This window comes from Stegodyphus dumicola, chromosome 11, assembly GCF_044657685.1.
Source record: "Stegodyphus dumicola isolate Sdum_Otavi_A_Nest chromosome 11, ASM4465768v1".
In the NCBI taxonomy this organism is placed as follows: Eukaryota; Metazoa; Arthropoda; class Arachnida; order Araneae; family Eresidae; genus Stegodyphus; species Stegodyphus dumicola.
Genome location: NC_140778.1, coordinates 134,862,981 through 134,879,262, shown reverse-complemented (window position 1 = coordinate 134,879,262; position 16,282 = coordinate 134,862,981).

The following is a 16,282-nucleotide window of genomic DNA, read 5'->3' as shown; positions in this document are numbered from 1 at the left end:
CCTTGCATGGAAATGAGAATGCGTCGTCAAGTTAATGCGATGAGGCGTCGATGAGATGCACCGCAGAAGCCCTAATTCTATCATCTTTCAGGTATCAAAATCGACGAAGAGGTTCACATTTTTTGAAGAGATGATTCTGTTTAGAATCCTATGGTATTTGAATAACGAATAAAACCAAGGGAATGATTGTGTTCTGTAGTCGCGTTCTGCATTACTGGAGTTAGATGTCACTTTTTCCAAAAAAAAAGACCGGAATTTATAGCTTTAAAATTCTCTCATTTGGTTAATTTACGGTGAGGTGTCTCTAAAATATACCAGTTAGTTGAACGCCGTGTAGATTTGACTTCGCTCTTATCAAGTAGTGTACCAATGAATTCGTATAAAGCTTCATATTCATTCTTTCGATTTTAGGTAGTTTCCATGAATGCTAAAATTTGTACGCAGTTTTAGATATATTAAAAAAAAACACTTCCCAGTGTTAAATATAAAATACACGAGAATTATACGTCAGAGATAAAAGTGACAGATTCTAAATGAACATCATCAAGATTTCGATGGCTTAAAACCAAGGCGATTAGAATACATGGAGATGCCATCTCTGCTATTGCAGTACAAAGAAAGTGAAGCCAGGGGAAGGAAATAGCCACGCCACATAAGGGCAAGAATACGATTACTAAGCGAACTGAGGTAAAAAGCCAGCTGGTTTCAAGTTCTCAGTGTGTTTTCTCATTTTGTATGCCTAGATCTGAAAGGCCTAAAAGGCACTGAATTCTTACAGCGAAATAATGTCTACATTTCCGACTTCAAGTCCATGTAAAAGAATGTTTTAGAACGTGCATAAAAAAGTAGAATAATCGAAATGTGTGTTTCAATGGCCTTCAAGAAAGAGTTTGAGTATTTTCTTTGTACAGGAAGAAATATATATAGTTCTTAGATTTACCTTTTTATAATAATAGTAAAAGTGATATTCGTAATTAATTTATATGTGATGGCAAAACGATAAGTAAACAAGGGGAGGGGGAGCGGCTAGCTCTCCATGGGAAAGAAAACACTTTGCTTTAATGTCTGATCATAATTACATTACAAGTGTGTTACCTATTATGAGTTTAACCACACTTTATTTTGTGCTCATGTAAATATATATTAACTGGATTTGATTTTTAGTCACAAATTTTTGTGTGAGTTTTAAAATAACAACGTAAAATTTACATATTTCTATCATTGTTTATTCAAATTAAGTTTTTTCGAAATATAAGTAATATTTATAACATGAGAAATTTGAGAATTATATATACTTAGAATAAGTAAAGTATAATCAAATTATAGTTTGAGTACATAGTTACAGTTTTGTGTTTACAATACTTTTCATGCTATTATTCATTAATTACAGGATGCAATTACACAATGTAGAAATTATAGCAATTACGTAATGTAGAAATAAAATGAAATGGCGAGGAAAGAAAAGGAAAGAGTGCGTGAAGAATCTGCGAGCCTTAACTACTACTAGGAACAAAATTGGGTGTGGTTAGAGCACGTCAATCTGTCTAAACCACGACTACTAAGGGCGTACTTTGCCCCTTTTTTGGCTTCGCTTTGACTGAGTGGAAGGTATCACCATTAGTTCTAACCTCCTTGCTTAAAGCGCCCTCTATCAAATGAACAAAAAATGATTACTCTGTTTTAAATCTAAATTAGAATCTATTCTAACCTCCTTGGTTTTAACAAGGCCAACTTCTACTCAAGGCCTGCCAGACTGAACGAAATTCCGGTTCCCAGTTTTCAGTGGCTTTCGCAAAATTCATCACTAGGTGGCGCTCGCATTCTGCTACACGTTCTCTATTTGTAATCTGGCTCGTTATTGACAAAAAGTTCCGCTGTAACTAATAGTAACGTAGAATGGTATAGCGTTGCGTGCTATACTGCAAAGTTTTCTTCCTTTTAAAAAAATTATACGATTGTATTTAAATAATTATTCGCAACATATAACTGTTGGAAGCATTTCTATCTGTTTCATGCAATACAGATTTAATACAAATACAAAATTTCTTAAACAAAAGCAATCATCACGTAAAATTTTAAAGCTTTAAAATTCTTTTCTTACGTTTTTTTCGCTGCTTTTGAATATAAACAAGCTTCTTAATATGTGTAAGTACGTGTGTTCAGCTTCATGTTATGTTTTCGTCTTCCTGAAATAAAATTATCATAATATTTTTTTATCATTCTGGAGATAATCTCTGTTTTCTGCATAAATGATATTTTAACCTTACATATATATATATATATATATATTAATTTAATGCAATTAAAATTTAAGAATGCATCCACATATATATTTTATAAGAAATGCTAATTGCGTTAGCTTTTTTACGAAATTTATTACTTTTTAGCTCCCATATTCGTTATCTTTGATCCAGAAACATTTGAATGCTGTCTGTACTAGCTTCAAAATTTTAAAGCGCATATCTCATTTTAATTAGTGTGATGCTGTACATAAATTTCTGTCTACCTGGATGAGTGTTTTGTGGTTGCACTTGAAGTAATAGGGATTCAAGTCGAATCCATAGATATATATAATTAATAGATGTAATACTTTTTGTTTTAGGGAATATGGTTTTATTTTTTAAAATATGCTGTTAATGATATTGAAATTAGCAGTCTCAAAATTGTTTTTTCCCTTCGTCCCAAACTAGTTGCTACACTTCGGTTGAAAGTTTTGTCTCAAATGCTGCTACATTTCAAGTAGGTGGAGTCATAAAAAACTTTCGATGCAGTTTAGTACATGGACATCAGTAAAATTATAAGGCGTACTACAAGGACTGTAATGCTTGCATACTAGGTTTTCATTCTCAGTTTTTACTTTCCACAAATGTAGCACTTATTTTAGGACAATTTTGTCCACGCAAATTTACAGGGTTCGCACGCTCTTAAGCCACGCCCCATTTTGAAAGGACTATACCGCCCGTATTTCAGAAAGATCGTGTTTATGTGATTATGGCCTCGAGTGCTGTCTGCCTATGCTGAGGGATGCTATTGTGGAAGAAATTCTAAGGCGAACTGGCTCGTATAGACAAGACAGATAATTGAATTGACATTTAATTAGCCTGAAGATTTTAAGCGATTACTTATGGAAGAGTCCGTATGAAATGGGGCGTGGCTTAAGGGTGTGCGAAAGCTGGATTTTTGAAATTATTTTGATACTGATTTAAGGAGGAAATGCTTGGTATGTAAAGTTGATGTTGATTGATTACGTACCACCCTGAAATTTCTGGAAAATGTGCAAACAAAATCATAAAATTTTCAGTATCAATAATCAGTACTCAAATGTAGCAACTAATTTGGGACAGAGGGAGTATATGATTCATTGTGATTAATGTCATACATGTTATTATTATATGCTGTAGGTGATATTGAAATGCTTGGTATTATTTCGAATATCAACAGTGTCACGTTTTCTCTTCAGAGCTCCAAATTTGCACTATTTAAAATTTTATTTTTTAATATTTCCGAAAAATGTATTTTATATTAATTAAAAAACAGCAAAATTTTCAGTACCTAAAACCAAATTTCTTTTAGAAATACTTTTTCTCTTATGTATTAACAAATTTACTTCCATCATTTCTTAATTACATATTTAATAGTGGCTCCAAATTATTTTGTTGCACAGCACAACTAATATTAATACGATGAGAAATTTGCGCTGAAATAGTTTATGTTCTGAAGCTACCTGCTAACTTCATACTCTATAAATAATTTTAAAGTAAAACATGTGCTCTAAATTACTCTTAAATTAGAATAGGTAACTCTAATAAGTACAATTAAAAATAGCGTATATCTAGATGCAAGAAGGAATTAAAACCAGAATCAAGCATCCGACGGTTATATATGAAAAAGAAAAATGGGATAACTTGAAATTTCATGCTTCCTTTCTAAATAAAAATATTTTTAATAAAAAGAAGTGTATAATTTCTGACTACTACAGATTAATCGTTTTTAAATTTTGCATATAACAAGACAATTATTTGTCTCGGGTACATTCTGCTCATTGTTAACGTCGCAAAGCGTAGCGGAATTGTAGCGCCCTCCTGCGGTCAGTAGAAATTTCACAGAGGCAACCGAAAACACAAAAGAATATTTTCACACTGGCAGGCCTTGAGTGTAAGTTGGCCTTGGTTGTTCAAATTTGCTTTTCTTACTTACCAACAGATGGCGATTCAGTAGCTTATTATGTTTACAACTACTCAAGTCTTTTAAAAACAGATTACTTGTTTCGCTCGGAGAAATAACAGGGAAGCCTTCTGGCGGTATCAAAAGATAACAAGAGCGACGCGTCCTTTCCTCAGACCACGCTCTCTCGCGCACGCACGGGTATATGGCTCGTTTTCCGAATATCTTTGCTTTAACAATTCAGACAGCCACGCATTTCACCAAGAAATACACAGCTTACGAGAGCGCCACGCTTAATCAAGATTCTAACGTTGCATCACTTTGAAATGTATTAATAATTATATAATTTTTAAAAAAGTGGTGAATTTTATTTTATAAAATTTTGGTTTTAAACAAAATTCTCAGTTCAAATACAAATTATTCTAATACATTCATGTCCAAAATTATCTTTACATACCCAAAAATGATGATATTCAATGAAATATCGAATCAATGTGATCCATATTTGCAGGGAATGTGTGAAAACCAAGCCTAATTAGCATTATCCAATCAAAAGTAATCAAACGGTTTGTGATATGCAAATCTAGGCGTTACGTCATCCAAGGGTGAATCAAGCGCTTTGCACAAACTCAATATTTGAGTGAATTTCTCCAACATAGCGTTTGATTTCAGTGTGTAGGGACCAAGGAGGTTAGAATACATGGAGATGCCCTGCGCGCAGTCCAAGTGAAGCCAAAAAGTGGGGGAAAGCATGCCCTTAGTAGTCGTGGCTTTAGAAAGATTGACGAGCTCTTCAGCCAATGAGGCAGAACCTAGCCACACCCAGTTTCGTAAATTAAAGACCGTGGATTCTTCGCGCGCTTTTTCCTTCACTTTTTCCCGCCATTTCATTTTATTTCTACATTTTCTATCATCTTGTAGACGGCTGCAATATTGTTCCGAGAAGCAATATTTATTCCTGCCAAAATGGTAAATTCCTGCGTCGCTTTCGGCTGTACAAATAGAAGAATAGCAGGATCCGGTATTACATTTCACAGGTAAATATTCTTTTAACATATATACTATCATTTATTTAATTATACTTTGCTCAAAGTTTGATAAAAATTTGCTGTGCATATTTAAAACATATCCAAGGAAACGGCTGCAAGTTCTGATAATTGTATCAATTCTAATGATTATCAGGATATGCAGAGGGAAAATATATGTACTAAGGGACTGATTCCATTAAAATGAGTTAAATGAGAAATGCATTATGTAATTACATGCTGTCATTAATGAATGCTAGCAATAAAGGTATTGTGAAAATAAATAAATAAATACTCAAACCATTAATTGATTATATTTTAGTTATTCTAAATATATACAGGTATAATTCTCAATTTTCCATGTTAGAAATACTACTTACGTTTTGAAAAATATTAAATTGCATGAACAATGATAAAAAATAATATTTAAATTCTGCATTGTTATTTTTAAAACTCCCACAAATCACAAATTTCACCCCAAATTAAATCCTGTCTGTTATTAAATATTTACTTGAACAGAAAATAAAATTAAATACATGAAATATGACTTGTAATATAATATGATCACACCTTTAAAATAACGCGTTTTCTTTTCCACGATGAGCTGACCACTCCCCCTTCCCTTGTTTACTTACCGTTTTGCTTTTACAACTCAGTTAATTACGAGTATAATACTCAAACCATTAATTGAAGAAAAATCTGAGAATTATAGATGTTTCTTCGCGCACGTCACACCGAGAAAATACTCAAACTCTTTTCTGACGGCTTTTCAAACGCACATTTCAATTATTCTACTTATTTATGCATGTTAAAAAAACATTCTTTTATATGGAAATGAAATCCGAAATGTAGACATTATTTCAATGTAACCATTCAGTACCTTATAACCCTCTCACGTCTTCACATAAGAAATCAGAAAACACACTCAAAACTTCAAACAAGCTGACGTTTAACCTCACTTCACATAGTAAGGCAAGCGTTTTCTTGCCCTCACGAGGCGTGGCTTATTTGCTTCCCCCGGCTTCACTCTCCTCGTATTGCGACAGCAGAGATGCCATCTCCATGTATTCTAACCTCCTTGTTTCCACATTGTACGTTTAGTAGAGCTGGAGCAAACCGCATGTATTCGTTACTGAGTAACGGGTACATCGGTTGACTCGAAGTACCGATTCGGTACTCACAAATTCATTTCGTTACTCGCATCTGTTCGTTACTCGCATCTGTCGTACGATGCGGTTTGTTCGAGTACGAATGATGCGGTTGCTATACGAATACGAATGATGCGGTTTCTATGCGAATACGAATGATGCGGTTTCTATGCGAATGCGAATGATGCGGTTGCGTTACAATGTGCACATATTTTTCATAGATAATTTTGAATTTTTTTGGGCATCGGGCAATTTCTTTTTTACATTATGTGTTTTAGTTGAAATACTATTTAGTTTAGTTGTTGATGTTTAAGAAGATGAGCAATTTTGATAGCGTGAAGCGTTATTTTGTATTTGCTTTTTACTATTGCTATTTATGTTTGTAATTTGAAAATTTAGATGATTATTTATTTTTTTTCTTGAGCGTGCCATAGTGAGATTTTATTGATTTAAAATATTTATATACTGCACTTAGGTATTGTTTATATAAGAATATGTAGGTTAATATAGGTTCTTTACTTCCTTGTATCAAATAAAATGGTAGTAATTATTGTAATCGAGAAAACTTTGGGTATCATATTTTAACGGAAATATCCGTTTTTGACGATTACGGAATCACGAGGCGTGGCTTATTTGCTTCACCCGGCTTCACTCTCCTCGTATTGCGACAGCAGAGACGCCATCTCCATGTATTCTAACCTCCTTGGTAGGGACTCAAAGCGGTTTGTTATGGCTTCGAAGTATCTTTTGGAAGAATCTCTAAAGTGGCGAATTATCGGCCGTTTAGAAGCAGGGCAGTCAATCATGGAAGCAGCCACATGTCTGAATATTTCAAGACAGACAGTCTCTAAGCTATGGAAACAGTTTCAAAATGATGGAAGTGTTGTAAGGAGGCCTGGACAAGGTCGGAAACGAATGACAACTGCTTCTGAAGATCGGTATCTGGCATTAACTGCCTGTCGTAACAAAAAGGCTACTGCTCGCCAGTTAAGTTCAGAGCTTGCAGCCGCCACTGGAACTGTTGCATCACGGCAAACAATATACAGAAGGCTTAATAAAAAAGGCCTTTATGCCAGAAAGCCAAGGGTATGTGTTTTACTGTCTCCACAGAAAAAGAGGGATCACTTTAATTGGTGTAAAGAACATCAAAACTGGGCTGAACATCAATGGTCCCATGTTCTCTTTACTGATGAGTCGCGGTTTAGTTTAACTGGTGATTCTAAACGTGTTTACATCTGGAGGGAGTCAGGAACACGAAATGATCCCTCGAACATTGTGGAACGTGACTGTTTCGGTAGTGGAGGTGTGATGGTATGGAGTGGAATAATGATCGATGGACGTACGCCCCTACACGTGTTCAGCAGCGGATCTGTGACAGGCCAGATATATCGGAATGAGGTCTTAGATCCTTATGTAAGACTTTTCAGGGGTGCATATGGACCTGACTTTTTATTTATGGATGATAATGCCCGTCCACATCGAGCAAACCTCGTTGATGAATTCCTTGAAAGTGAAGACATTAAGTGAATACCTTGGCCACCAAACTCTCCTGACCTTAACCCAATAGAGAACTTATGGGACTACCTTGGAAGAGCAATTGCACATATACATCCTCCTCCTAGAGATGTAAATGCTCTGAAGACGGCATTCCTGGAAGAGTGGAGATTAATTCCTCAAACTGTGGTTAATAACGTTATTTCCAGCCTTAAAACACGTTGTGATATGTGTGTACAAGTCAGGGAGATCATATTCCATATTAAATTCGTAAGACTTAATTCTTTTTCTGAATCATTCCTTTTTTTCTTAACTCTCTTTGTCACACTTTATTACCATTTTTATTGTTTCATGCTACAATTTTATATCATATGAGGTGATCTTCAATTTTTTCTTTTGCATTTATGTGTCATCATGTTATGTATGATTCCACGAAAATTCATTAAATTATAAGTCATAGTCTCTGAGAAATCCGTGAATTTATGCATGTAAACAATTTTGGACATGAGTGTAGTATAAATAAACTTTTTTCATGTGCTTAGACATGATTTTCACATACATCTTGAGAACCTTTAAAGAACCTCCATCTTGAGAACCTTGAAAGAAATTTTATAAAAATTCCATTCTGATAAGAAAATTCTATCAAAACACTATTTCAGTGCATATACTTCCGGTGAAATTATGTCTCATGTTTATCTGTAACGGTTTATCCTTGTTTTTTTTTATGCAGAACGCAAACATGCAGTCCTGCTTCACCTTTTAAGCGCTTCCTGGGGTCGTTTTCCACTTTTCGATTTTCACCTTGTTTTGGCTTGGTGATGCATCGTCAATCCCCTTTATCCTCTCTCCCTTTTATTGTGCCCACAGGGCTATATTTTTTATGAGACGCAAGCGTCGCGATAATCGGAAGCTTGATATCAGCGATATATATATATTTGTACGAATACTCTGTTTGAACTAATATATCATGAATGGACTGCATTTTTATCATTTGATCAAAAAAAAAAAAAAAAAAACGCTCCTGTTTTGGTAATTTTTTTCTAGCATGGTGTAAAATAATGTCACCGTTTCCTTAACATTTCCTTATATTAAATCATAAAAGCATACATTTTTTAAGTAAATTATTAGAAATTTTTTAATTAGAGCTTTCATAATGAACACGAAGTAGAGAAGTTAATTTGAATTCCATGTTAGCTACTGTCATAGCTACTCATTTTCCTTTTCAACACGTTCACGCCCACAGAGTCATTATATTGATGTTATTCAAGTTAGAGTGGTTCCCAGACAAAAGCCCATTGGACGGGAAAAATAATAATAATAATAATAACAAATAATTGAACAATAAATTTAAGTGAAGAAACACATTTCATTTTGGGCTCTGTCTGAATTAAGAGAGTCAATCAAAATAATGTACAATTATTTTGATTTATTGTAAATTACAATAAATTACAAACATATACATAATAATAACAAATAATTGAACATATTTGTAATTACATTATTTTGATTGACTCTCTTAATTTAGACAGAGCCCAAAATGAAGTGTGTTTCTCCACTTAAATTTATTGATGTACAGGGGTCGGACAAAGATATGGAAACACCTTTAAAAAAACATATTTCTTTGCTTAATATGGTGTAGGAAACCCGTTGGCATCCGAAACAGCTTGCAGTCTTCTGGGAATGAATAAATACAGTTCCTGTATCTTTGCCAAGGGAATATTATACCATTCTTCCTGCAAAACGGTGGCAAGTTCAGATAACCATGTTGGCGGTGGATAACAAGAACGCACTTTCCGTTCCAATGTAGACCACAAAGGTTCGATAATATTCAGGTCTGGTGACTGTGGTGGCCAGGGGAGATGGAACAACTCATTCTCGTGCTCAGAAAACCAGTCCTGGACAATGTGAGGTGTGTGAACAGGGGCTTTGTCGTCTTGGAAGACACCATCACCATCGGGGAACAAAGTTTGTACCATGGGATGAACTTGATCGGCCAAAATGTTCACATAAGTCCTGGCAGTCATGTGCCCTGACAAGGTTATCATGGGGCTAGCAGAAAACCACGATATGGCTGCCCAAACCATAACAGAACCCCCGCCATGTTTCACTCTTGGCAACAAGCAGTCTGTATTATAGGCTTGAGATGGCGTTCTCCAGACGTAAACTCGGCCAGAAGTGGGAAACAATGTGAAAGAAGACTCGTCAGACCATATTACTCGCTCCCACTGCTCTATAGTCCACCAGGCCTTTATGACTTAAACACCACCTTTTCCTGTTACGAGCATTAGCATCACTGATGAGTGGCTTCTCAATTGCAGCACGGCCAGCAATTCCCTGTTTATGAAGCTCCCTTCTAATTGTTTTGGTACTCACAGGGTTCGGTAACACAACATTCATTTCAGCAGTAACTTTTGCAGCTGTGGTCTTCTTATTTTTTGTCACAATTGCCCTTAATGATCGTCTGTCACGATCACTCAGGGCACACTTTCGTCTGCGCTGTGATTTAGCAGATGATGTTTTTCCGCTTTTCAAATATGCGGAATAAATCTTCGATACAGTACTTCTTGAAACACTAAACACCTCGGCTACCTTGCTTACGGAAGCACCTACCATAAGTGCTCCAACAATTTGAACACGTTTGAAGTCTGTTAACTCTGACATAATGCAATGACAACCTCACATAACAGTACTCCGACAACAACTGAACTGTTTAGCACGTTTACAAAGTTGTATAGGTGGCGTCAGTAGTCAAAAACGCCAGCGCCACCTACATATTTCATTAAAATCAATCTTTCTTTTCAAACATGCATTTCACAAGGTGTTTCCATATTTTTTTCCATCCACTGTATATGTTTGTAATTACATTATTTTGATTGACTCTCTTAAATCAGACAGAGCCCAAAATGAAATGTGTTTCTCCACTTAAATTTATTGTTCAATTATTTGTTATTATTTTTTTTTTAATCTTTATTCATGAATCTACTTTGTACAGCTGAGGTCTTAGGTCTTCGCTTATTCAATAGGTATACGACTCTGAAGTCTTTACCTATCTATAACTGTCCTTAGTAGGAATCCTAAAAGTGGAAAAAAAAAAAAGAAAAATACCAAATATTGGAATAAACCTGTACACTTGAAGTGTTGAATGACATCCAATGTGGCAGTATGTAACAGTGGCATAACTTAGGCAAAATACCGATTTAACATCTGAAGCATAACTTTCACATCGTAAAAGAAATTTAACACATCTGTAGCATAAAAACTTTGGCATAACTTTCTCCTCGTAGGTACTACGGCTGAGTGTCCTCCTTCCTCCTTGTCCTGGAGCAACAGAATGGCGTGGGCTTAATAGCTTAACTTCTACTGAGTGTAAGTTGGCTTTGGTTTTAAGATAGGGTCTATAAGGCAAGATTTCCACTATATCTTTAGTAGTTAGTTGTTCCGCTTTAGATAGCACATGGAAAGTGTGCAGGGAGATAACTAATTTGTTATACAGTGTTAATTTAGAACAAGCAAAGACTTTTAAGTTTCTATTAAGAACTTAGCTCTAATTTTACGTTAAAAAAAAAAAAAAACTGAATTTACTTTCTCAGAGAAGGTAGAAGATCAAAATCTAGCTGCACAGCTTTTATTTTAAAGCCCCACCTAAATGAGCTGCTCTGAGTTCTATGGATCTGTAATATTCAGATCTTAACTTGTTTAAAACTTCAAGCTTGATCTTAAGACAATTTTTGTAGAATAAGAAAATCAAAGTGTTAAATAACTTATAGCTTGCACTTTATAGCTTTGTAAACTAGAAATGGACAACTCACACACATGGAGTTTTAGGGACCAGACACGGCTTTCCGCGATTTTTTATTGTTGTCGTTGACCACGCCTACCGTATAAAATATCACATGGAAAGTTTGTAGTGAGATAATTAATTTGTTATACAGTGTTAATTTAAAACAAGCAAAGACTTTCAACTTTTCTGTTAAGAACTTAGCTGGAATTACTCCAGAAAATACAATATAATCTCTTTCAATTATAAAATAGTAAGTTATATAAATTAGCCTAGTTGTCATTATGCATAATTTAAATGTTGCTGCCAACTAATCGGGATAGTGGTTAGTGACTCTGACTGCCTTACCGGAAATCTTACGCTCGAATCCCAGAGAAAGCATGGTCTGTCTGTGCGGCATAGGAGCACGCTAAATTTGTGGCGAGTCGGTCTTCTGGAAAGTTTCTAGAACGAAAAGAGGGAAGAGAGACTCTAGAACCCATCCCTGAGGGGTGTTCACCTCCAAAAGTGGGGTGGGGGAAATGAGCACCTTTGTGCAGTCCAAGGCTCTTGCCATTGACAGTTGCAATCTTACCTCCTTGCTTCGAGGGCATGCTCTGTTATCAGATAAGTGAGATTAGTCACAACAACAACATAAATGTTGCTTAACTTTAATGATAGGCTTGAATTTTTATTACTAAGTTTTATTCTCACGCCTTAAAAATCTATGGCCTCTATATCATCCAAGGACGAAAAAACCTCCTTTTGGGTGTTCTTCTTATTCATAATAAAAACATGTACTAAATCAAAATTATTGATTTCATTACCTATGGGCCAAGGCCAACTAATACTCAAGGTCTCCAGACTGTAGCAGAAAAACTCTTACTGGCACTATGTTTAGTTGAACTCCTCGACGGCATGGAAGCTTAATTCTCCATTATCTACAGTAAGATTAACAAGGCCAACTTATACAATAGGCCTGTCAGATAAGACAAAATTCCGGTTCCTAGCTTCAAGTCAGTTTCGCGAAATTTATCACTATGTGGCGCTCGCATACCGCTATACTCATGGACCTTATAAGAGATAGACTAACCCAGTATGCGGGGCGCGCGTCACCGACATGTCGGCAAGAAAGAGTAGGGACGATCTGGTTTACTTTAACACTGAAACCTATGGCGTTTGTATCACATAACTCTTTTTAATTATTAAATGTGACACGTTTTATAGTGATGAGATTATGAAAGCCACAGTTTTTTCAAAATAGGATTTAATATATCTCATTAAAGCACTTTTTACTGCATTTTGCGCATTTTTTTCACGCGTGATTCTTGTACAAACATCTTTACTTTGGTAAAACGATAAAAACTATGAGCACAAAATTTATGAACTTAATTTTCCGTACAAATAAAGTAATATTAAATCAGATTGATAGTACGTGATGCTTTGAAATAAATAAGGTTAAATTAAACAAGATCTGATAAATTTTTTTTTTAAATTTAATGACCATTTTCAGGTAGTGATTTTCATAACTATAATAACATTACATAACAATCATTTATTTGATTATATCATCATTAACTTACTAACATCAAAGTGGAATATTGATTTTAGAAATTTATAAAATTCGGAGCATAAAATTTTCTGAGCGTAATGAAGGGGGGGGAAAGGTAAAATAAAATCTAGAGGCACTCAGATTTTATATTACGCCCAAAAGGAACATTTTTTTAACGTTTTGTGTATTACCTATATTTATTGAATACCATGTTCATCGCCCGTAAACCACATACATTTGAAAACAGCATGTCTTTAGAATTTCCGCACTGGAGATAAAACTGTTATTTTCTGGACAGTGTTCGCTCTGAACTCATTGAGTTTGTTAATCAAAAATTCGTTAAAGTTTTACAAAATATGAAATAGATTAAAACAAATTCGAAATTTGGCCATCCAGATGCCCATGTTCGGGGTGGAAGATTACATTATTCAAAATTTGATGGCTATAGATGCTGTCGTTTTTGTCACAGTGCGAGAAACATACATGTATTCATGCAGATTCTTCATTATTTAATTTCTTTAAATATAATACAGGGCGATAATATTTGGTAACAATTTGCAAGGAGACACGGACATTTATAGTAAAACAGCGCAAAATTCCGTTTCGAAACTAACATGCTTTCTAGGCTACCGCCCCTTTGGGCTAATAAATTAAATTAATAGTAAAAAAAAAAAAAAAAAAAAACTTATGCAGAACTAAAAATAAATTTAAAAAATAATGACTATAAAATACAAGCAAAATTTATTATTACGGTTAAATACAGTTTTAATATTAGAATTAAATGTATAAAAATTAAGGAGTCAAAAGTTTTTATCACTATGATGTATTATGAAGTATAATTGAAATAAAATTCCTTTATAGAAATTGTGCTATAATACTCATCTATAATTTTAAAAAAGCAGAACAATTTAGAATTTGAAACAAAACTTTCAAAAATTCGTTCTTAAATATTTTAGTATTTTTTACTTATTTACACCAATAAAAAGCATAAAAATTGCAAGAGAAAATTGCTTGTTTGAAATTTTCCATTAGTTCAGATTAACAATGTTAATTTCTAAAAGAAGTAGTTGCAAATTTCCTTACAGCATAGGAAAAGCTAAAAACATATCCAGCCCTGAAAGCATGCAATAGCTTTATAATTATTTGGAACGTTAATTATGCTTGATAAATACGCTAAATTTTTAAAAATCAATCTCAATTTCAAAAGTAAAAATATGGAGAAGTTCTAATTTGTGAAATGAGGCACTACAACAGCTTTTTCTTGACAATTATAGACGGTGCAAAAGCAACCACTGTTAAATTCGTCCCTACTCCTCCGGATGTGATCAAGGTGACAGCCAGGAACGCCTCAGACGAAGGAGAAAACCCATTTGGGTTAGTCTATTTCTTATAAGGTCCATGGCTATACTTTGCCTATACATTCAACGTTTGTAATATAGCTCATTAATAACAAAAAGTGTATTTAATTAAAAAGTATTGCTGTTTGCTAATAGTAATACAGGATTGTATTTTGTTGCATGCCATACTGAAAAGTTTTCTTCCTTTTAACAATTTTTTTACGATTGTATTTTAGTAATTATTCACAATATGTAACTGATGGACGGATAGCATTTCCATAAGTTACATGTAATACAAATAATGCGTAATACAAAATTTCTTGAACAAAAGCCATCATCACGTAAAATTTTAAAGCTTTGATTTTTTTTTTTTTTTTTTAATATTTTCCCCCTCAGCTTTTGTATATAAAGAAAGTTTTTTATGTTCAGCTTCATGTCATTTTTTTATCTTCATGCTGTAAAAATAAAACAAAAAGTAAAATTTTCTATCATAGTGGAGATAAACTCTGTATCCATATATATCTGAGGTATGTTTAATTCTCAAAGTGAATTTAATGCAATTAAAATTTAAGAATGCATCCATGTTTATATTTTATAAGAAATGTTAATTGCATTACCTTTTTATGAAATTTATTACTCTTCATCTCTTGTACTTGTTTCCAGGAACATTTGAATACTGTCTGTACTAGCTTCAAAATTTTACTGTGCATAGCTCATTTTAATTAGCGTCATGTATCAGTATGGTGTATATGAGTTTGTGTTTACCATCAAAAGGTTAATAAGGAAGAATTCTGCAGTTAGAGAGAAGTGTTTCAAAGTTTTATTTCCATTATTAATACTAAAGAAAATGAAACAGGAATGTGGAAGGTAGGTCCTGTTGACGTTATGCGACGTTATGCTATTTGTTGTAAAATACAGGTCTTTGGATAATGTACTACTGCTGAGAAATATTTTCATAATAGCTGTTAAGTGTTTCTAGATGTGATAGGATTTTTTAAATAAAAATCATTTTAGAACAAATGTTTAATTTTGCATTTAAGAAATAGTTCTGTAGTATGAGCATAGTATTCTGTAATAGGTGGCTTTGCAAACAAATATAATAATAATAATAAAATTTTTAATGATTGAATTTAAATTTTTCTTCAGACATAAAGGAAATTTTAAATTTATTTTCCTCTGTGCCATTTTTACATTCAGCCATTTGCTTATACAAAGAGGAGAGACAAATTCAAAGACTGCTCAGACACACAGCAAATGTTCTAGCTATGCCACTGGTGAGATATGATGCATATATTCCACATGACGATTGTTTAAACGAAATGATACTGAAAGCAATGTTTATGTATATTTTTTTAGAAAGCCTGGTCATTTCAGAGGTGGTTAAGTTATCACACAGAAAGTTTCATTATAATACAATTGAGCTATATTTTTAGTTTACTACTCATACTTCTTTTGATGTGGTAACAATTTTATAATGTCCAATGCTGTATAGGGAAATTAAAATTCCTAAATAAGACAAGAACAAAAATATTACCAATGAAACACAGGAGAGAAAAAAAAAAAAAAAAAAAAAAAAAAAAAGATAACTTGGTTTATTAATTATTGCTATCCTAGAGTTTATAATCCTATCGAAAAATGAATCAGCATTTTTAAATATTGACAATGAAATTTACTAAATCTACAGAAGGCAATGAACGAACTGAAAGCATTAATTCATTACAGTGCTTAACATTTTACAAGTGAAGGGTACTAATTTCTAAGACGATTACTGAATTGTATTTCCTTTCTGCTTTGAAAAAAAGCCT